Source organism: Mauremys reevesii, linkage group 8, assembly GCF_016161935.1.
Source record: "Mauremys reevesii isolate NIE-2019 linkage group 8, ASM1616193v1, whole genome shotgun sequence".
NCBI lineage: Eukaryota > Metazoa > Chordata > Testudines > Geoemydidae > Mauremys > Mauremys reevesii.
In genome coordinates this window covers 42087174-42109561 of record NC_052630.1, presented here as the reverse complement: position 1 = coordinate 42109561, position 22388 = coordinate 42087174, and the positions used below count along the sequence as shown (strand labels likewise).

The 22388-nt window shown below is 47.4% G+C and overlaps 1 long non-coding RNA gene across 1 annotated transcript; it reads left to right on the top strand.

Annotated features, from left to right (window-relative positions):
* Positions 1–942: 942 nt before the first annotated feature.
* On the top strand, positions 943–16598 carry LOC120371099. The gene is made up of 3 exons (XR_005584139.1): positions 943–1630; positions 14938–15013; positions 16368–16598. It is a non-coding gene; the product is annotated as an uncharacterized LOC120371099 (long non-coding RNA).
* The last annotated feature ends 5790 nt before the right edge of the window (positions 16599–22388 follow it).

Below are 22388 nucleotides of genomic sequence, written 5' to 3'. Positions count from 1 at the left end.
TGCACTCTCATCTAGATTTTTTTCCACCGAACTGCGGAGCAGTGAGCGACGAGCACGGCGAGCGATTTCACCAGGACATTGCAACAATGGAGAAACGCTATCAGGGCAAATGGAGCCCATCAATGCTTGCAGACTATTGCTGGACAGTGACAAGAGATGCTCCATTTAATGAATACAAGAGACAAGCCAAGAAGCGCCGAGTAGACACTGAATAGGACTAAACTATGTACATAATAGTTTTTTGCCTTTTGTTTCATAATAAATTTTATTTATATAACCCTTTTGCTGATTTTTAAAGTGTTACATAAACAGGACAGGTGAAATATTATCATGTAAAGCAACCATAAACACATGAAAAGACCTAGGTTTACAATTTATGATTAAAACTCTACTATCTACACAATATACATAGACATAAAATGTAAAAACTTAAATAACTTAGAAACAGTAGCCAATCAGTTGTTTTAATTGTCATATTTGAATTCAGCACATCAAAATACATAATAAATAGCACATTTTATCTCTGAAGCAGACGACTTCTCAAAAATTGTAGACCAGTGTAATCTATCCAGTCCTGTCTCTCACCTTCCTAGAGCCTCCTCATTGGTCCTTCCTTGGCTAGTTCCTCACCCTTTTCTGGAGCACTGCGCCCCACATCTGCTCTCCCTGGAGTCCCTCCCCTAAATGCCACAGCCAAACCTGGTTTACAGTCACATTATCCCCATCATATGACCCCTGTACATGTACTCATTCCTACCACCTGGGGAAATGGGCTAAGCCTGGCACAGGTGTAGCTGAGCTCAACCCTCATTAAAGGAGCCATCTTCTGACAGGACCCATTGTGATATCAGAGGTAACTCAGCCAATCATCACCCTTCCTTGACAGCCACTTTGCATGCCGCAGTTCTGATGGCTGACGCGAGTTAGTGGGGCAAGGGGGACTGTACCCAGTGTCGAGTTCTCCTGTGGAGGGGACATAGTTCTGCAGTGTTCATGGGAAAGGTGCCAACTGACAGTGCTGTTAAAAGTCCCATGGCTGTGTCCTAGCAAATCAAAGGCCAGATTCAGCACTATGACTTGACTGCTTTGTACTGCTCCAGGCAGCACAATTGTCAGTTTGGCCTCACTGACTGGGCTGCTCTGGCCTCTTTGTGCTTGCTCCAGAGTTCTGCAAAGCAGCACACACTGGTGAACTGGGGATTATGGATTGGGAGATGCCCTGTGATGATGTATGACGACTGGCCTGGTTACTGGGGTTTTTCTGTATCGATATAGTGATTTAATTCAACAGGAACCTGACTGGAAAAACAGTCAGGAGGCAAAAGAATGGCTCAAGATAAGCCAGCCCTGAGCAAACACTTGAGAGTTGTTAAGGGCAATGGCACAGCCACTGGCTCTGAGGACTCTCCCTCAATCTCCTGCTGAGTCCACAGTACTGGTTTTGACCAGAAGGGTCAAAGGCTGGGAACAAAGAAGAACAGAAGAACTAATGCAGGGTTTATAAGTGACTCTTCCTCCAGAGAGGGGCAACTGTTGTCCAGCTGAACCAGACTGAGCCACAGGACCCCACTGGGGGTGCCTGAAGAAGTTAGACCTGCCTGGGTTACCTCACAGAATGGTAGGACTTCAGGTAAGATAGACATGTGTAAACTGCTTGTAGCATTATAATCTTTTCTCTCTTATACTTTGTTGCTAGGGCAGAGTAAACAGTACTTTGGTTTAAGAAGGCTGATTGGTCACTATATACCCCACTGATCATACATTCCTGAAGGGAAAAACCTCAGGTGCCTGGGCTTGGTAGGATCTGCTGGGTAAGCATGATTGATCCACACCCTATGGTACCCCTGGGCCCTGCCTAAGAGAGTGGGAGAACTGAAAACTTCCACCCCAGGATCAGAGGTGGATTTACAGTAAAACACAGGGTGCCCTGGGATGGAGCCCCCCAACAACAGGGGGCCCAGGGCCAGGCAGCTGTGGGGGCAGAAGCTTCATCCTGCCGGCTCCTGAGACTCCTGCTGTAGGCTCCACACCCACCGGCAGCCAAGCTTTCCCCTCCCCCACCTCCTCCCCCTAGCATGACACGTTCCTGCCCCCAGCGCTTCCCCCACCACCAAGCAGCTGTTTGACGGGGCTCAGGTTGCTCCGGGAGGGAGAGAGAGGAGCAGGGCCACAGCGTGCTCAGGGGAGGAGGTGGAGAAGAGGCGGGGGTGGGGCCTTGGGGAAGGTGATGAAATTGGGGCAGGGCAGAGCAAAGGTGGGGCCCCAGCACTCACTTTACACATACCACCCCCCAGCCCACTGCTGTGAGCTGCTCAGGGCAAGGGGCTGGGAGCACCCCCATGATTCCAGCCCACACCCTCAGCCCCTGCCCTGACTCCTGCACCCTCTTCACACACCTCCAGACCCCTGCCCTCCCTGACTTCTGCACCCCACACATACCCAGCCCCCCCATGCCCTAACTCCCGCACCCCCCCATTCCCGTCCCCACCCTGAGCACCGAATGGGAGCTCCTGCAACCACTCACACATTCCCACCTGCACCCCTTTGCACCAAATGGGAGCTGCCCCAGGTAAGCACTTAACACCCCAAACTCCTGCCCCAACCCTGGGCCCCTCCTGCATCCTAACTCCTTGATAGACCCTGCACCCCAACCCCCAGCCTGCTCCTGCACCCTAACTCCGTCCCAGCCCCTGCACGCCAAACTCTGACTCTTGAACCCCTCACACGACCCCAGACCCCTACCCTCCCTGACTCCTGCATCCCTCTCACACACACCCAGCCCTGACTCCTTCACCCCCTCACACATCCCCAGCCCCCTGCCCTCCTTGACTCCTGGCCCCCCATATCCCCACCCCCACTCTGAGCACAAAACAGAAGCTTCTGCACCCCCCCTCATCCCCACCCCCACCCTTTGCACCAAATGGGAGATGCCCCAGGTAAGCGCTCCACACCCCAACCTCCTGCCCCAACCCTGAGCCCCCTCTTGCATCCTAACTCCTGGCCAAACCCTGCACCCGAACCCCCAGCCTGCTCCTGCACCCTAACTCCCTCCCAGGTCCTGCACCCCGTGCCCTGACTCCTGCACCCACCTCACACACTCCCAGCCGCCTGACCTTACTGACTCCTGCAACCCCTGACATCCTCTGCCCCCCATCCCCATCCTCCTGCCCTCCCTGACTCCTGCACCCCCACACACATTCCCAGTCCCCTGCCCACCCTGACTCCTGCACACACACCCACATCCCCACCTGCACCCCTTGCACCAAACGGGAGCTGCTCCAGGTAAGCGCTCCACACCCCAACCCCCTACCCCAGCCCTGAGCCCCCTACCAATTTTGAGCCCCACACTAGAAGAAGGATGTGGAAAAATTGGAAAGAGTCCAGCGGAGGGCAACAAAAATGATTAGGGGGCTGGAGCACATGATTTATGAGGAGAGGCTGAGGGAACTGGGATTGTTTAGTCTGCAGAAGAGAAGAATGAGGGGAGATTTGATAGCTGCTTTCAACTACCTGAAAGGGGGTTCCAAAGAGGATGGATCTAGACTGTTCTCAGTGGTACCAGATGACAGAATGAGGAGTAATGGTCTCAAGTTGCAGTGAGGGAGGTTTAGGTTGGATATTAGGGAAAACTTTTTCACTAGGAGGGTGGTGAAGCACTGGAATGGGTTACCTCGGGAGGTGGTGGAATCTCCTTCCTTTAGTCCCTTGTGCTCCCCACATTCCACACGTTTCGTGTTTGAATGTTATTTCCATCAGAAATGCAGACCCATGCAGCTGATTCTGTAGCGAGAGGTATTTACACCAAAGGAAGGAATCCCAGAACACTGACATTTCCCTCCATGAATGATTTGTGTGTGTCCCACAATCTGAGTCTTCACAAAATGTGTCCCACACTTTGGCCCAGTGGCATGGCCCTGTCCCACTCCAGCACAACCCCAATCTTCCCCTATGCTGAGCTGTAGAATGAGCTACATCATCTTAACAGTCCTGTTACCTTCTTAGGGAAGCTAACTGCCTGGCCCTATGTTTTCCTCTCGGAGCACTCAGTCCTGCCAAAACTTCAGCAAGGTACGGTATACACCTGGCAAAGTAAATCATGGAAATGCATAAGGAAGGCATCCAAATAGCCTTTATTCTGCCCCGTAGTGACACCACACAGTCACCATAGGATTATACTGAAGGCTTTCTAGTGTTTGTGATCCCAGAATAGATTCAACTGATGTTTAAAGAGAGACCACTTTTTCAGGTTTTTCCCCTCATGGCATCACTGCTGGGCAGAGTTAAGCTTCCTTGGGTGCCATAACTGTGCATTCCCATACCTCACCACGTTTGGATTTCTTTTACACATAACTTCAGCTGTGAATGTCTTGGGTGGTAAGGCTCACTTTGGGGATAATTGTGACATTCTTGTAATGTTTCCTACCCTTAAATTACTGATATGTATCTCTAGCCTTAAGTCCAGCTTCATGCTGCCTGCCAGCTTCTGGGGGTTGTATTATTTAAAATGTCACACATCAACAAACCCTGAGAGAATGCCATGGTGTGATCATAGAATCATAGAATCATAGCCCCTGCTCAAAGCAGGACCAATTCCCAACTAAATCATCCCAGCCAGGGCTTTGTCAAGCCTGACCTTAAAAACCTCTAAGGAAGGAGATTCCATCACCTCCCAAGGTAACCCATTCCAGTGCTTCACCACCCTCCTAGTGAAAACGTTTTTCCTAATATCCAACCTAAACCTCCCCCACTGCAACTTGAGACCATTGCTCCTTGTTCTGTCATCTGCTACCACTGAGAACAGTCTAGATCCATCCTCTTTGGAACCCTCTTCAGATAATTGAAAGCAGCTATCAAATCCCCCCATCATTCTTCTCTTCTGCAGACTAAACAATCCCAGTTCCCTCAGCTTCTCCTCATAAGTCATGTGCTCCAGCCCCCTAATCGTTTTTGTTGCCTTCCGCTGGACTCTTTCCAGTTTTTCCACATCCTTCATGCAGTGTGGGGCCCAAAACTGGACACAGTACTCCAGATGAGGCCTCACCAATGTCAAATAGAGGAGAATGATCACGTCCCTCGGTCTGCTGGTAATGCTCCTACTTATACAGCCCAAAATACCATTAGCCTTCTTGGCAACAAGGGCACACTGTTGACTCATATCCAGTTTCTCGGCCACTGTAACCCCTAGGTCCTTTTCTGCAGAACTGCTTCCTAGCCATTTGGTCCCTAGTCTGTAAGAGTGAATGGGATTCTTCCATCCGAAGTGCAGGACTCTGCACTTGTCCTTGTTGAACCTCATCAGGTTTCTTTTGGCCCAATCCTCTAATTTGTCTAAGTCCCTCTGTATCCTATCCCTACCCTCCAGCGTATCTACCACTCCTCCCAGTTTAGTGTCATCTGCTAACTTGCTAAGAGTGCAGTCCACACCATCCTCCAGATCATTAATGAAGATATTGAACAAAACCGGCCCCAGGACCAATCCTTCGGGCACTCCGCTTGAAACTGGCTGCCAACTAGACATGGAGCCATTGATCACTACACATTAAGCCCGACAATCTAGCCAGCTTTCTATCCACCGTATAGTCCATTCATCCAGCCCATACTTCTTTAACTTGCTGGCAAGAATACTGTGGGACACCGTATCAAAAGCTTTGCTAAAGTCAAGGAATAACACATCCACTGCTTTCCCCTCATCCACAGACCCAGTTATCTCATCATAGAAAGCAATTAGGTTAGTCAGATATTTCTTGCCCTTGGTGAATCCATGCTGACTGTTTCTGATCACTTTCCTCTCCTCTAAGTGCTTCAGAATTGATTCCTTGAGGATCCGCTTCATGATTTTTCCAGGGACTGAGGTGAGGCTGACTGGCCTATAGTTCCCCGAATCCTCCTTCTTCCCTTTTTTAAAGATGGGCACTACATTAGCCTTTTTCCAGTCATCCGGGACCTCACCCGATTGCCATGAGTTTTCAAAGATAATGGCCAATGGCTCTACAATCACATCCGCCAACTCCTTTAGCACCCTCGGATGCAGCGCATCTGGCTCCATGGACTTGTGCTCGTCCAGTTTTTCTAAATAGTCCCGAACTACTTCTTTCTCCACAGAGGGCTGGTCACCTTCTCCCCATACTGTGTTGCCCAGTGCAGCAGTCTGGGAGCTGACCTTGTTTGTGAAGACAGAGGCAAAAAAAGAACTGAGTACATTAGCTTTTTCCACATCCTCTGTCACTAGGTTGCCTCCCTCATTCAGTAAGGGGCCCACACTTTCTTTGACTTTCTTCTTGTTGTTAACATATCTGAAGAAACCCTTCTTGTTACTCTTAACATCTCTTGCTAGCTGCAACTCCAAGTGTGATTTGGCCTTCCTAATTTCACTCCTGCATGCCTGAGCAATATTTTTATACTCCTCCCTGGTCATTTGTCCAGTCTTCCACTTCTTGTAAGCTTCTTTTTTTGCATTTAAGATCAGCAAGGATTTCACTGTTAAGCCAAGCTGGTCACCTGCCATATTTACTATTCTTTCTACACATCGGGATGGTTTGTTCCTGCAACCTCAATAGGGATTCTTTAAAATACAGCCCAATTCTGTTCACTCTGGGGCAGTTAATTGCCAGAAAGGTCTTGACAAATTAATCAGCAATCCCCAGTGACAAATTGCCTAGCCATTTACAACAGGTGATTTCACATCATCACTATGGTAGAAGTGAGTCGGCAGGTAGGATTTGAAGGAGGACAGGGTAGCGACTTTATGGCTGAGTGCTGGGAGGAAAGCATTAAAATGGCAGGGACAGAACTGGACAAGCATGTGGAGGAAGCTCACAGTGCTGGTGGAGGGTGATGACTCATGAAGAGCAGATAAGCAGAGAGGGGCAGAGTTCAAAGGACCTGAGAGGTGGGGGGAATGTGATGCAATGGAGGAGGGGGAGCCAACAGTGGGATTCAAAGAGGTGCGAGGTGGCTGAAATGATGAAAGCAATGCCCAAGTTAGCATGTCCCGGATGAACTGGAGAGTGTTGATGCAGATTCATGGTGGCCAGAGGGAAGATGGTTTCCAACTTGATGCTAGTTACATTACTGTGCTACTCACACCCACTTACCCCTGGTGTGCGAGGGACTCACCCCTGAATTTGGGCAGAATCTTTCATGAGTGGGGCACCCACTCATTCCAGGCTAAAATTGACTCTCTATCTCTGTGTGCATGATTGTGATTGACTACGGTCCAGAAAACCAGAGGCTGCTTCATACACCTTCAGCTCCATCCTGTTGACAGCATTATAGCCACAAGAGAAATGGCTCTGTGTTCTGTTGGTTCAGATGTCTCAATTAATTTGACAGCAGAAAAATGGTTCACAAACTGAATGTTGCTCCTGTGGTGTACTTGCTTCCCCTCAGTGCAAAAGGAAAGCCTGCTGCACAGCTTCGAGACAGCAACACAGAGACAAGCAGGCAGATGCAGCCTGGAGTATTGAAACTGGGACACTAGGGAGAGAGTGATCCAATTAATTATATACCAGGCTAAGAGTCCTTCAAGATACTCTAATAGTAGGGCTGCCTGGGGAAGTTGAGACGTGCCCAATGTTCCTACCCAAAGCTTATTTAGAATGAAATAAATGGGAAGCCAAATGTCATTGCATTTGGGCCGGGTTCTGTGATGCGGCTGTATCTGCCACTTTGCTGGTAGGTACCTGAGTATGCTCTTCATCAGCTTTGACTGGCTCCCACTGATACTGCAATGCTTTTCTTGTTGGGGAATTTGGTACGGGTGAAAGCTGTATGGGTGTGGGTACTCAAAAGTCCTTGAGACCAAAGACCTCTCTTCTGAGAGGAGATGCAGCCTGGTCAGCGGCAGCACAAGCATTTCTCAAAGCACCCCAAATGGACCTGTTGGTGTGAGAGCTATTTATGGTGTATTGAGAACCAATGGCTACTTTTCGCATCTTCTGCCAGGAAGCCAAAATAGCTGAACTTCCCTCTGGAACAAATGTGCTGAAGCTTGTGGTGTGAAAGGCACGTATTCTCATTCAGCTCCCTGGGTGAGTGACTTGCCCCTGGATTGGGGAGAATTAGCCCCGTGATGGGAGTTGGCAACAATGGATTTTCCCACTGGAAAAGCAGGTGATTTCTGGGTCCTGGGCACTCAGTAGCCTTGACCAGTGTTGTGGGTCATTTTAGCAACACTCCAGCTTGGGGAGTGTCAATGACCAAGCCCAGCAGTGGCGTGGCATGTGGGTATGACATCAATTCTTTGGAGGAAAGTCCTTTGTTTGAAGCTATTACTGAAAAAGCAGCCTGTGGGCTCCAGACCCCTTGCTGGGATTTTTGGAAAAAGCTGAGGTTGGCTGCACTGAAAAGCCCCAGAGGCTGCTTTGCATCCCTTCTGTGAGAAAGACAATCGGCTGGACGATCCCTTTCTGGACTAGCAGAGTTCAGACACAAGGAGAGGAGGGTGTTACAATTGTGACTGACACTCCCACAGCTCAGGTGAGCAGCCTATGAAAATGTCCCCTCTCCTGAGAGCAGGAAGCAAACGAGCAACAGGGAAAATAAATGCAAACAAATCTCCCTCCAGGAGCTCTGTTCTGCCTTTTGGCACCTTGGCATTTGCTCTTTTTCACACACACGAGTTTCCCCACTGGAGCATGCCATGCTTTAAAGCAGAGAAGATTTACACATTGGCAATGTCTCTGTCTCTGCTCCACTGGCTTATTGTTACTACACAATTCTCTGCAAAGGCATCTCCTGCTCTCCCAATTCCAGATTGCTCCCAGGCCTGGGATCCTTCCCCTCCACTCCTTCAGCCATATGTTTGGGGGTCTACCAGAGACGTAGTCAGATACTGACCCATCTCCTTCATGACCCAGATAAACCTCAATGCACCTGCAGCACAGAAGCATTCCATGTCATCATCTGTCATCACTCATTTTCATTACTCTCTCCATTCCTCTCATCTACATGCCCATCTGGTACCTTTTAGTTTTAGTACCTTTTAGTTTGCACCAGCAGGGTCTACGTGAGGCAGAGAGAGCACAACCCATTAGCACGCTCTACAATTCTCACCCTTGTAGTCCACACTGTGCTGCCATACAGACAAGCATTAAGCCTCTGTGATGGTCTGGTGTGCTAGGGAGCTGTGGCAACATACCAAGCTCCATATACCCTGCTTGGCTCTCGTACTGGGCTCTTGTTATCTGCCTGTCACTGACCAGCCACCATAGACAAACTCTGTGCCCATGGCTGGTTGCCATCCTAGGCTATGCTCACTATTGGCCCAGATTTCTTGCCTTCTAGCATATCCCTGGCAATAGTATATACACTGACTCCTTCTCAGATTGGATGCACTTTGCTACAAAGGATGATTAGGAGCAGCTTGCATTGAATGTCCTCGCACATGTCTTTCTTCATGTTTCACCATTAGAGGTTTTGCACTAGTTGGGTGAAATGGACGCATAAGGCTTTTCTCCGGCTGAAAGGAATTTCCACTTTAATGGAGAGATCACTTAGGTCTGGTCTACACTACAGCCCCTGAGTGATGTAGTTATACCAACCTGACACCCCCCACTCCCCTCACACCGTGTAGACAGCACTATGTTGGTGGGAGAGCTTCTCCCATCAACCTGACTACCACCTCTCAGGGAGGTGGATGAACTACACCAACAGGAGAGCTCTCCCCTGTGGGCCTAGAGCATCTTCATTAAAGTGCTACAGCGGCACAGCTGTGCAGATGCAACATTTACAGTGTAGACTTGCCCTTCATCTGTACATGTCTCTTTATCTGCTCTCCCCACTGTCCTATTCTGCTGCCTGCTCTTCCATTTTTTCCTCACTTGTTCTCTTGGAAGTCTCTGTCCCTGTGCTCTTGATATTTATTTCCAATCTTTTTCATTCTTGTTGCTTTCTGTTCCTGCACACCCACCCACACATGCATACACCCACTCCCACCCCCCAGTCTCTCAACACTCAATTCCAATAATTTAATTGGCATGCCAAGGTATACCTGTGACGGATTTGGTCACAGAGAGCCCCTTGGGACTGTCACCTGATGTGCTGAAACTACCTCTGAGCCCATTTTCCCTGTCAGCTTGGGACTCCAGAACCTTGCCTTGTTGAGCCAGACATGCAAGCCTGCTGCAACACAGACCCTGGGTCTGAACCATGCCCCCAAAGCTGCAGATTTAATTGAAAACAGATTAGCAGGTCACCTCTCTCCAGCACCCAGACACCCAGATCCCAATGAGATCCAAACCCCAAATAAGTACATTTTCTCTGTGTAAATCTTATAGAGGGTAAACTCATGAACTGTCCGCCTTCTATAACACTAATAGAGAGATATGCAATGCTGTTTGCTCCCCCAGGTATTAATCACTTACTCTGGGTTAATTAATAAACAAAAGTGATTTTATTAGGTATAAAAAGTAGGATTTAAGTGGTTTCAAGTAATAACAGTCAGAACAAAGTAAGTTACCAAGCAAAATAAAACAAAACATGCAAGTCTAAGGCCTGGTCTACACTACGACTTTAGGTCGAATTTAGCAGCGTTACCTCGATTTAACCCTGGACCCGTCCACACAACTAACCCCCTTTTTTTTTTACTTCAATTTCTTTACTCCACCTCTGACAAGGGGAGTGCTGAAATCGGCCTTGCCACGTCGAATTTGGGATAGTGTGGATGCAATTCAATGGTATTGGCCTCCAGGAGCTATCTCAGAGTGATCCATTGTGCCAGATAGACAGGAAAAAGCCCGTGAACTTTTGAATTTCATTTCCTGTTTGGCCAGCGTGTTTGCAGAGCTCATCAGCATGATGTGCACATTGATGGGGCACATTGCCCGGCCCGTACTTTGTGAGAAGTCTATGACCATGTCCCTCTTGTCACCGCACTGCTGTTGCCTCCTCGCCTGGTTTTGCATGAAACAATTGTCTGCCATTGCTCTGTTGGAGGGAGGGGCAATTGACGACATGGCTTACAGGGAATTAAAATCAACAAAAGGTGTGGCTTTGCATCAAGGAGAAACACAAACAACTGTCACACAGAATGGCCCCCTCAAGATTGAACTCAAAATCCTGGGTTTAGCAGGCCGTTGATTTCACAAAACAAATCAGGTCAATTTCTTGTTTTGATCCACCTATCTTTTACATCTTAGGCTGGCAGCAGACGGTGCAGTGCGACTGCAAACCATCGTCATCTCCTGGCTGCTTGCCAGAAGACGATTCAGTATGACTGCTAGCCATCGTCATCTCCTGGGTGCTTGGCAGAAGATGGGAATGACCTGACTGAGTCAGTCCCATGTCTGCCCAGGAGCCCCTGCCCGATCTCACCGAGGTCAGCTAAAAGAGCACCCAGGAATACGATGACGATGGCTACCAATCGTAATGCACTGTCTGCTGCCAAAAGGCAATGAGCTGCTGCTGTGTAGCAATGCAGTCCCACATCTGCCAGCATCCAGGAGAAGTACGGTGACGGTAAGTTGAGTGGGCTCCATGCTTGCTGTGGTATGTCATCTGCTCAGGTAACCCAGGAAAAAAGGCGCAAAACAATTGTCTGCCTTTGCTTTCACGGAGGGAGGGAGGGAGGGAGAGGGGGGCCTGATGACATGTACCCAGAACCACACGTGACACTGTTTTTGCCCCATCAGGCATTGGGATCTCAACCCAGAATCCCAATGGGCAGCGGAGACTGTGGGAACTGTGGGATAGCTATTCACAGCTACCCACAGTGCAACGCTCCGGAAGTCGATGCTAGCCTCGGTACTGTGGATGCAGTCCACCGACTTAATGCACCTAGAGCATTTTGTGTGGGGGGACACACACAATTGACTGTATAAAAACGATTTCTAAAAACCCGACTTCTATAAATTCAACCTAATTTCATAGTGTAGACATACCCTAAGCCTAATATGTTTAAGAAACTGAATACAGGTAAATCTCACCCTCAGAGATGTTGCAATAAGCTTCTTTCACAGACTAGATTCCTTCTTAGTCTGGGCCCAATCCCTTCCCCAGCACCATTCTTGTTAGTTCCAGCTCAGGCAGTAACTAGGGCATTTCTCATGACTGCATCCCCCTTTATTCTGTTTATAGCTTTGGCACAAGGTGGCAATACTCTGTCTCTCTCCGGGTTCTCACCCTTCCTTCTAGATGGAAAAGCACCAGGTTTAAGATGGATTCCAGTACCAGGTGACATGATCACATGTCACTGTAAAACCTCATTCTCCATTCTTTCAGGGTTGGCCTGCATGTACCCAGGAAGGTTTGCGAGTAAACAGAACCATTTACAACCAATTGTATTGGTTAATGGGATCCATCAAGATTCCAAGCCATTATTAATGGCCCATACTTTGCATAGTTACAATAGAACTTAGTTAAGGATTAAGGTTTGTTTTTTACCTGTAAAGGGTTAACAAGCAGTACCTGTGAACACCTGACCAGAGGACCAATCAGGGACAAGATATTTTCAAATCCCTGTGGAGGGAAGTTTTTTTTTCCTGTATCCTTTGTGTTAGAGAGTCTCTCTTGGGAGTTAAGGGAGTTCAGACATCTTAATCAAGTCCTCCCAGGTTTCTGCAATAAATTCTTCTATTCAAGCTAGTGAGTATTAGCAAGGAACTAGTATTCTTATACTTTTATTTCTGTATTTGCAATTCTGTGTTTTGCTATAGAATTTCTTTAATTCTGTACTGTTATTGCTTTTACTGAGAAAGAAAGGAGGGGGGATTCTCTCCAGAGATTGATAAGTTTAGACCCTGTGTATTGTTCCATCTTGGTATTACAGAGACAGTAACTTTCTTTTTATTCTTTAATAAATCTTTTCTGTTAAGGACTTGGGTGATCTTTCCTTGGGTGAATTCTCAGGGAAAGGGGAGGAGGGAGGAGGAAGGCATTCCTCTGTAGTTGGATCCCGGTATCTCTCCTAGGAAAAGGGAGGGGGGAGGAAGCAGGGGGGAATGGTTTATTTCTCCTAGGTGTAAGAACTCCATGGATTTGGGGCTCTTGGGATCCCCAAGGATTTTGGGGAAGGACTGTGTCCCAATACACGTACATTATTGGGTGGTGGCAGCTTTTATCAGATCTAAACTAGGATTTTAGTTTAGAGGAGTCCATGCAGGTCCCCATTTTGGAACCCAACAGCTCTAAGTGGGGGTGAGACCTATGACAGTAATACTTCATATTTCTAGCTTTAGATACAAGAATGATACATACATACAAATAGGATGAACACACGCTGTAGATTAGAAGCTTTGTAATGATACCTTGCAAGAGATCTACAAGAAGGATGTGGAAAAATTGGAAAGAGTCCAGCGGAGGGCAACAAAAATGATTAGGGGGCTGGAGCACATGACTTATGAGGAGAGGCTGAGGGAACTGGGATTATTTAGTCTGCAGAAGAGAAGAATGAGGGGGGATTTGATAGCTGCTTTCAACTACCTGAAAGGGGGTTCCAAAGAGGATGGATCTAGACTGTCCTCAGTGGTACCTGATGACAGAACGAGGAGTAATGGTCTCAAGTTGCAGTGGGGGAGGTTTAGGTTGGATATTAGGAAAAACTTTTTCACTAGGAGGGTGGTGAAGCACTGGAATGGGTTACCTCGGGAGATGGTGGAATCTCCTTCCTTAGAGGTTTTTAAGGTCAGTCTTGACAAAGCCCTGGCTGGGATGATTTAGTTGGGAATTGGTCCTGCTTTGAGCAGGGGGTTGGACTAGATGACTAAGGGACTGCACCCTTAGCAAGTTTGCAGATGACACTAAACTGGGAGGAGTGGTTGATACGCTGGAGGGTAGGGCTAGGATACAGAGGGACCTAGACAAATTAGAGGATTGGGCCAAAAGAAATATGATGAGATTCAACAAGGACAAGTGCAGAGTCCTGCACTTAGGACGGAAGAATCCCATGCACTGCTACAGACTAGGGACCGAATGGCTGGGCAGCAGTTCTGCAGAAAAGGACCCAGGGGTTACGGTGGACGAAAAGCTGAATATGAGTCAACAGTGTGCCCTTGTTGCCAAGAAGGCTAATGGCATTTTTGGTTGTATAAGTAGGGGCATTTCCAGCAGATCAAGGGATGTGATCATTCCCCTCTACTCAGCACTGGTGAGGCCTCATTTGGAGTACTGTGTCCAGTTTTGGGCCCCACACTACAAGAAGGATGTGGATAAATTGGAGAGAGTCCAGCGGAGGGCAACAAAAATGATTAGGGGGCTGGAACACATGACTTATGAGGAGAGGCTGAGGGAACTGGGATTGTTTAGTCTGCAGAAGAGAAGAATGAGGGGGGATTTGATAGCTGCTTTCAACTACCTGAAAGGGGGTTCCAAAGAGCATGGATCTAGACTGTTCTCAGTGGTAGAAGATGACAGAACAAGGAGTAATGGTCTCAAGTTGCAGAGGGGGAGGTTTAGGCTGGATATTAGGAAAAACTTTTTCACTAGTAGGGTGGTGAAGAACTGGAATGGGTTACCTAGGGAGGTAGTGGAATCTCCTTCCTTAGAGGTTTATAAGGTCAGGCTTGACAAAGCCCTGGCTGGGATGATTTAGTTGGGTTTGGTCCTGCTTTGAGCAGGGAGTTGGACTAGATGACCTCCTGAGATCCCTTCCAACCCTGAGATTCTATGATTCTATGACCTCCTGAGGTCCCTTCCAAGCCTGATATTCTATGGTTCTATCTTTTGCATGAAGCACATTCTAATTACATAATATTCACACTCATAAGCATATTTCCATAAACATATGGAGTGCAACATCACAATACCAATGTTCCTAAAGTTCATATATCCAATAGCTGTGTCACAGAAAGGATTTCACAGTGGCAATGAGGGTCAATGGGTTTTATACATTCTGCGTTACTGGCCTTTTCTGAGCTGGTGGCAGGCTGTCACTTATTGCCAAACTGTTTCGGCTCTCTCTCTTTTTCTCTCCTCTGTTTTTACTTTAACCTTTATTTCCAGCCTCTCAGCTCTCTCCAAGCAGGACCCGTGCACCATCACTGGACAGGCTGGCTATTCATCCTGATCTCAGCAGGAGGTAGGGACAGAAAACTCAAGCTACCAGGCAGCTCATAATTTCCACCAACCTTTGTTTCTGCACCAGCAAGTAATACCCCATAAAGCATCAGTTGTCTGAATTCTCATAATCCAGGCTGTTCCATCCAGGAATTCTAGTCATTGCAGTGAGGTCTGAGCAAAATGGCTCACTGCTGGGTGACGTGGCGAGGTGTGAGTGGGCATTGGGAAGGCAGGCAGCATGGGCCCATGCTCAGAAGTACACGTGGGAGCAGCCCCGTGCCCTGGGAGCAGTGAGCAGAAACAGAGCACTAGGAATGGGAGAGGAGATGCCTGCCAGCGGGAAAAGCCATTGCTAGGCTCTGACACTCTATAGTGCAGCACAGGGAATTCCCTTGGAGAGCGGGGATCATTAGACGCTAATAATAGGTAGGCAGACAAGACTCCTGACATGTAGAAACCCTGAACAGGGTTTGAGATGCAACTGGAATGGGCTTGGGGGCCAGACACATTCCATAGCATGGCACAGGTTCCCAGAAAACTGCTTGGATGACTGAAGAGATAAATGCATACAGATGTCTCTGAACTGAAACCCTGGAGCCAATCTCCACGTTTCTCCACTCTCTACCCTACCATGAGGGAAGTCAGCTCCAGGTTCAGATCCAGGGCCCCCAACTGGCCCTTTTGTCTATAAAAGCCCAGAGGGAATCTCCCCAGACACATGTCCCCATTAACACCCATATTGGGCCCATGTCTTCAGGCAGAGCTTTGCAGAGGAAGGGGAATCTAGTGGTTAGGAAACTAACCAGGGTTCTGTGAGACCCGGGTGCAATTTCAGCTCTCACATTGACTCTCTGTGCCCCAGTTCCCCACCCATACAATGGGGATAGCAGCACTGCCCTGCCTGCGGGGGTGCGGGGGTTGTGAGACTAGCTACAGTCAGGATTGTGAGGTGTTCTGATACTATGGTAATAGATCACTCTCACCTTCCCATAGCACATCATCTCGTGGTCAAACCATTGAACTGTACTATGCCGTTGACCGCCCTGGGCAGATGGGGAAGGGTTTGGCACTGTTCCAGCCCAGAGACAACTCCCCACCTTGCTGTTTCAGTAAAACTCCAGTCAAATCAGCAAATCAGTGCTGCGGGGCACTGGTTCATACATGGAGCCTCGCTCATAGGAAGTTAATCCTCCTCCCAGCCAGGTACTGCAAAGAACCTCCAATCAGGATGACATAGGGGACTTGTTCTGTTGGTTTATAGCCCTAGGTGAAGGCACCTCAGTGTATCAGAGATGGCCAGTGATTATTACCATGGCCATTATTAATGTCCGGGTGGCTGCTCCTGCTGTACAGTGATTTATTTCTTATTGCAGGTGAAGCGGCCACTGACGAAGCCTTTGGGAAGAGAGCACTTTGTTTTTTCTAACCCTTCTGAATTATGTGTGCCTGGTGTGAGGAGTGTCATTAACTCTAGCAGCGGGAGTGGATATTCTGCCAGTGTGTGTGTGGGGAGAGGGTGTGAACTATACACCCACTTGTACAATAAAATTTCATCGTGGACAGTGCTTTTCATACACACAGCATCTGTCTGCGGGTTTTCACTAGCACCTGTCACTGAAGTAGCTCTTATCCAAAACCGCTTTGCAGAGTTAAATAATGAGAACTGCAGGTAGTATATGGCATAATTACAGAGAAGAGTGGGATGGAGATGGTGGATAAATTAAAGGATTCAGTTAGATGGCCAGTGAATAAGAGAAAGAGACATTCAGAGGCAAAGGCAATGGGCGAATGTTTGCAGATGAGATTAGGAAAGAAATGGGAAGTGGACATGTTGGAGATCTGCATGAAGGCTGTTCCTGATGGCAGAAACTGTGAAGGAGACTGTCACGCTCATTGCACTTTGGTGGTTGAGGTCTTCAATGCCTCCCCAAGGGAGGGCTATGTGCCAGCATCCCTCAAAGGATCAGCCATTAGGTTTTTGCTTTGGAAATTGTCTCTGGTCTCATTATCAACCTGCCCACAAACACACAAGGAGGAGGGGCAAGAGGAAGCATATTGTTGGGCACATCTGCTGCAAAGCTGGCAGTGGGATAATTTTGCTAGTCTGAGACCTGCAACTTTCCATAATCTTGGTACGCTCACACCTAGAATACTCAGTGCAGTTCTGGCCACCTCATCTCAAAAAAGATATATTAGAACTGGAAAAAAGGGCAACAAAAATGCTTCGGGATATTGAACAGCTTCCATATGAGGAGCAATTTAAAAGACTGTGACTGTTCAACTTGGAAAAGAGAGGACTAAGGGGGGATATGGCAAAGGTCTATGGAATCGTGACTGGTGTGGAGAAAGTGAATCAGGAGGTGTTATTTACTCCTTGTAGCACAAAGAACTAGGGGTCATCAAATGAAATTAATAGGCAGCAGGTTTAACACAAACAAAAGGAAGTATTTTTCACATAACACACAGTCAACTTGTGGAACTCATTGCCGGAGGATATTGTGAAGGCCAAAAGTATAACGAGGTTCAAAAAAGGACTAAATAATTTCCTGGAGGATAGGTCCATCAATGGCTATTAGCAAAGATGATCAGGGATGCAACCCCACGCTCTGGGTGTTCCTAAACCTCTGACTTGCAGAAGCTGGGGCTGGACGACAGGGGATGGATCACTCAATGATTGTCCTGTCCTGTTCAGTCCCTGTGGAGCACCTGGCATTGGCCACTTTCAGAAGACAGGATACTGGGCTAGATGGACCATTGGTCTCACCCAGTATGGCTGTTCTTATGTTCTTTGTGCTTTCAGATTGGAGACTCTTAGTGACACTCCTGCTTAAAGGAAAACCTGTTTGGGATGGGCTACAGTGAGATTTAGTCCACAGAGGGCCAGGAGGTGATACAGACCAATAGCTAACCAGCAGGGCAGTTAAGAAGACTTGCCTGAGTCCTCTGAGGTAGTGTTAGGTAAGACTGGGGCAGAGGAGAAGATCTCAGTGCTAGCTTAGAACTCCAGGGCCTCGTCAGGTCAAGTCTTTGGCTTAAAGTGGTGTGACCAAGCACCTATCTTTTATGTTTACTTGTTTGCTCCAAGGCGGGGACAGCCAGATTCTGCACTGGTTATTATTTAACTGTTTAAAGACTGTATGCTGGTCAAGGTGATGTTATGGCATGGGTTGCCTTGCTCCAAACAACTGCCACACCTTGTAAATGGAGACTGGAAGTGCCTGCAACACCACACCCTGACACAAGGGGATGCAAGAGTGCTGAGTGGAACTGCTTACAGTAGGGTGTGAAGATGGGAATAGTCATGTTAACTAATGACCTACTCCAAGTGGTGGATCAAGACTAGTGCCTGCGATGCTGTAGCTCATGAGATTGGCTGAGTTGACTGTGCATCATAGTACGGGTGGATGAGCTCACACTTGTGTGTTTCCATTCTCCCTCTCGGATTGCAAAGTTTGCCCCTCCATCCCAGGGGATCTCATGGGGCATGGAGCAAGGCTCTCTTCTCCCATGCCTCCTGTTCCAGTCTCTGATCTCCTCCCACAGTGGGGAGATAATGAGGCAGGTTGGGCTGTGGATGCAGATGATCAACATGAGCCTGCCCACAGCAGCGTAAAAGGGCTGTAGTAAAAGAGATAATCTTTTATTCTTAACAAATACAAAGACCTGAATATTTCATCACAGAGCCACAGAACTCTAACCCATTTTAAAATGAGTTTTTTTGGCTAATATGATTTCAGTATCTTAATATTTTCTTGTAAGGGACACTGCTAAGTGGGAAATATCAGTCAATATACTTATGAATTGACACAATGCGTTTTTTTTGTTCAAGTACTTCAAATTCCTATTTTACAGTTAGAACAATGTCAGACGTAGCTTAATAGAATAAATAAGATGTATAACAAATGTATATACATATATGAACTTGTATTTGAAGCTGCTCAGTGCATATCACTAATGCATGCCTCTATCATCTGAGTGTTTCTTCTTCAGAAGAGTTTTGACTTGGTTTATATTTTGAGATGACTGATGGGAGAAGAGCATTTATTTTGGGTCCGAGTTAAAACTGTTGTGTAGCAACACTTTGCATTTCTTTGCCAGAGGCTGGGAATGGGTGGTGGGATGGAGCACTCAATGATTACCTGCTCTGTTCATTCCCTCTGGGGCACCTGGCATTGACCACTGTTGGAAGACAGGATACTGGGCTAGATGAAACTTTGGTCTGACCCAATATGGCTGTTCTTATGTTCTTATGTCACTGACATGAATGTTTATCATGAGAGCAGAGTAAGATTTATGATCCTCAGCCTTTTGCACAGATGTGTCAACAAATCTAGCTCTGCTTTAGCTGCGCTTGCCCAGTCACTCTCAGATGGCTTGCATCCGAAGAAGTGGGTATTCACCCACGAAAGCTCATGCTGCAAAACTTCTGTTAGTCTATAAGGTGCCACAGGCTTCTTTACTGCTTTCAGATATCATGAAATCCAGCTTGCAGTAGGCTGAGTTAAATATTCAGAGGGCTCTAAAGGCTGTGTGTATTAGTGAGAAAGAGACACAGCACATGGCTACATTGGACACAGCTCATTCCAGCAGGCAGCATCAAGCATTGCCTCCCTGGAATAGTGTCCTAAAGTGTGCTGCTCTTCTTCAGCCATAAATAGAGCTCGATTTGCCCTTCCTGTAAAAATTTTCAGCATTCTGTACAATATTCTTGTCCCAAATAGGAACAGAAAGTTGAAATCTCAAAAACTTTCATGAATAATAAGTCCCTTCCCGTCCACCTTCCAAAAAACCTATTCAGGTCAATCAAATATTTTGTTTTAATTCTGGCCACTTTTTGTTCAACTACAATTTTTTTTACACTAATTAGCTTACATTTCTAAATGAAAGGTCATTCCAAACTGAAAAACTAGATATTTTTTTATTTAGACCATTTTGAAACTTTTTCCCAACACGTTTATCAAACTGAGCAACGTATTTAAACCAGCCCTTTCCCACAAAAAGTTTCAGTTTTGACGAATTGGCATTTTTTGACCCAAAAACCCCAAATTGTGTTTCAATGACGAAAAGCGGCGGGAGCCGCACTCCCAGCAATGAAGCTACAGCCCCTCATTAGGGGTGGTTTTATATTTTTGCCAGGAGAGCTACACTGTGCACCTTACACCAGCCGTTGTAAGGTGCGCAGTGTATACATAGCACTAGTACAGTTGCGCCACTCTAGAGTGGCACATGAAAACAAGCCCTAGAGAACACCACACTCATGGATGCACCCAGTGATGAGCTGCCAAAATCTTAACAACCGGTTCCCTATAAAAAGTTCTGATTTAAGGGGGGGAGCGGGGGAGGGGCCAGGGAGAGAGCGTCGTGGGGCCGGAGGCCCCTGCAGGGCCTGGGCCAATTGCCCCACTTGCCCCTTCCCCTCTCCTCTGGCCAGCCCTGGAGCTTGCAGCAGCCCCCACCCCCCACCTTGCTGGGCCATTCAAAAAGTGGCAGCAGGATGACTCCAGAGCTCAGCTGAGCTGCCCAGCTGATGCTGGTGGCTGGACACGCTGCAGCTGGGGGGAAGCAGGGGAAGGGCCGGGGGAGCCTCAGCCTCCCCAGCTGGGAATCCTGGGAGCAACAGGATGGTCCGGCCCACAGACCAGAGTTCTTTGCCCACCGCCTGGCCCTTTAACAACCGGTTCTCCACGGAGGTCTAGTTTTAGCAATCGGTTCTTGAGAACCTGGATGCACCTTAGGAAGTCCACCAGTGAGAGATCCCCATCTGGGAACCTCAGTGTCTCTGCAGCTTACACTTCATGTGATGCACAGTTAGGGACAGATCCTCAAGAGTATGTAAGGAGAATCTAAGCCTTGAGCCCTGATCCTGCAAAGGCAGGAGCACGTGGTTAACATTATACATGTGAGTAATCCCATGGAACTCACTGGGACTAATCACATGTTACTAGCATGTGTGAATGGCTGCAGGATCTTCATGAGGCAAGAGCTTCTGAGCAACAGAGAGCAGGGACCTAGAATGGAAATCAAGTGCAGCTTTAAATAACAGGGTAGCTGCCATACCTGCTGTTATGAACATTGTACAATAGCTCCTGTGACATGACACCCTTGGATTGATGGGATTTAAATGGGGACCTTCACATTCTCACATACAGCTATACCAGGGATGCTGAGTGCCGGGTAGCACCTACGTCTCAAGTTCTCAGTCACTGCCAGAAGAGCGGGGCAACGTTTTTCAGATCAACAATTTTAATCACCAAAAAATACTGTTTCAACCAAAACTATTTGTGAATTCTGGCTGAATTTGGTGAATGGTTTATGCCACACAAAAAAAAACAAGTTAGAATTTTTTTGGAAAAAGTTTAAATGTTTCGTTCTGACGTTTTCAAACCGAAATGTTTTGAGTTTTCATTTTGAAACTTTTTGTTTAGAAATTTAGCTAGAACTATTTAAAAACAACCCCAAATCCAACCAGAATGAAAAAGGGGGGAAACGCCTGACAACAAAACAAAAAAATTGAAAAAACTGACTTGAAGTGATTTTTTTTCTGGGTTTGGCCACTAAACTTGACATGTTGTGACTAATTACTCCTATTGACTTCAGTGAGATTATGCACAGTGCACAAAATTAGCACGTGCATAAGTCTTTATGAAGCTTTTGTGATTACCAAATTGAGACCGTGGTGTGCTATCAGAGGTGGTGTGTCTAGAGCAGAAGAGTGGGTGCCTTCCTTTTTATTTCCAGCTCTGTCCTTGACTCATCACGTGGCCTTCCGCAAAGCAGGATGGTTGGGCTGTAGACTCATTTTGCATAGGAGTAAAGCACAGCACAAGGTGAAGAATCAGGCCTCTGGACTCCACCATTTCACTCTCCCTACTGGTGCCCAACTCCCCCAGCCCTGCAGATACCAGCACGACACACTGCAAGGTGAAATGTTGCCTTTGAATGATGTCTGCTTTAATTGTACAGGCTGGCTTGATATTCCTGGCCTCTGGTTACACAAACCTCATCAGCTGTCATCCTTTACATTAAGGTTGCATCCTAGTCAGGATAGAAAACCTACTAGGCTGACCTGTGGTTGCCAAAAGCCACTGGCAACGTAAATTGGCCATATAATGACAAGTATATCTCAATATATGAAGAGCACACTGGCCACTTTCATACATGCTCCAGGTACACAATGCACAGTGCAATGACGTGCACTTCAAAGAACAAACCTGTGGCATGGGTAGCACTGTTACAGAAATGTGCTTGTTCCCAGAATCACCTGAGAACACAGCATGCTGGTCCCCAGAGAGTACCCAGTAAACTGGCTAATACTGTAGTTTGCATCACAGAGCTGGGTTGCTGGAGCTGCCGAGATGAATCACTCTCATGACAAATAAACTCTCTTGGGCCAA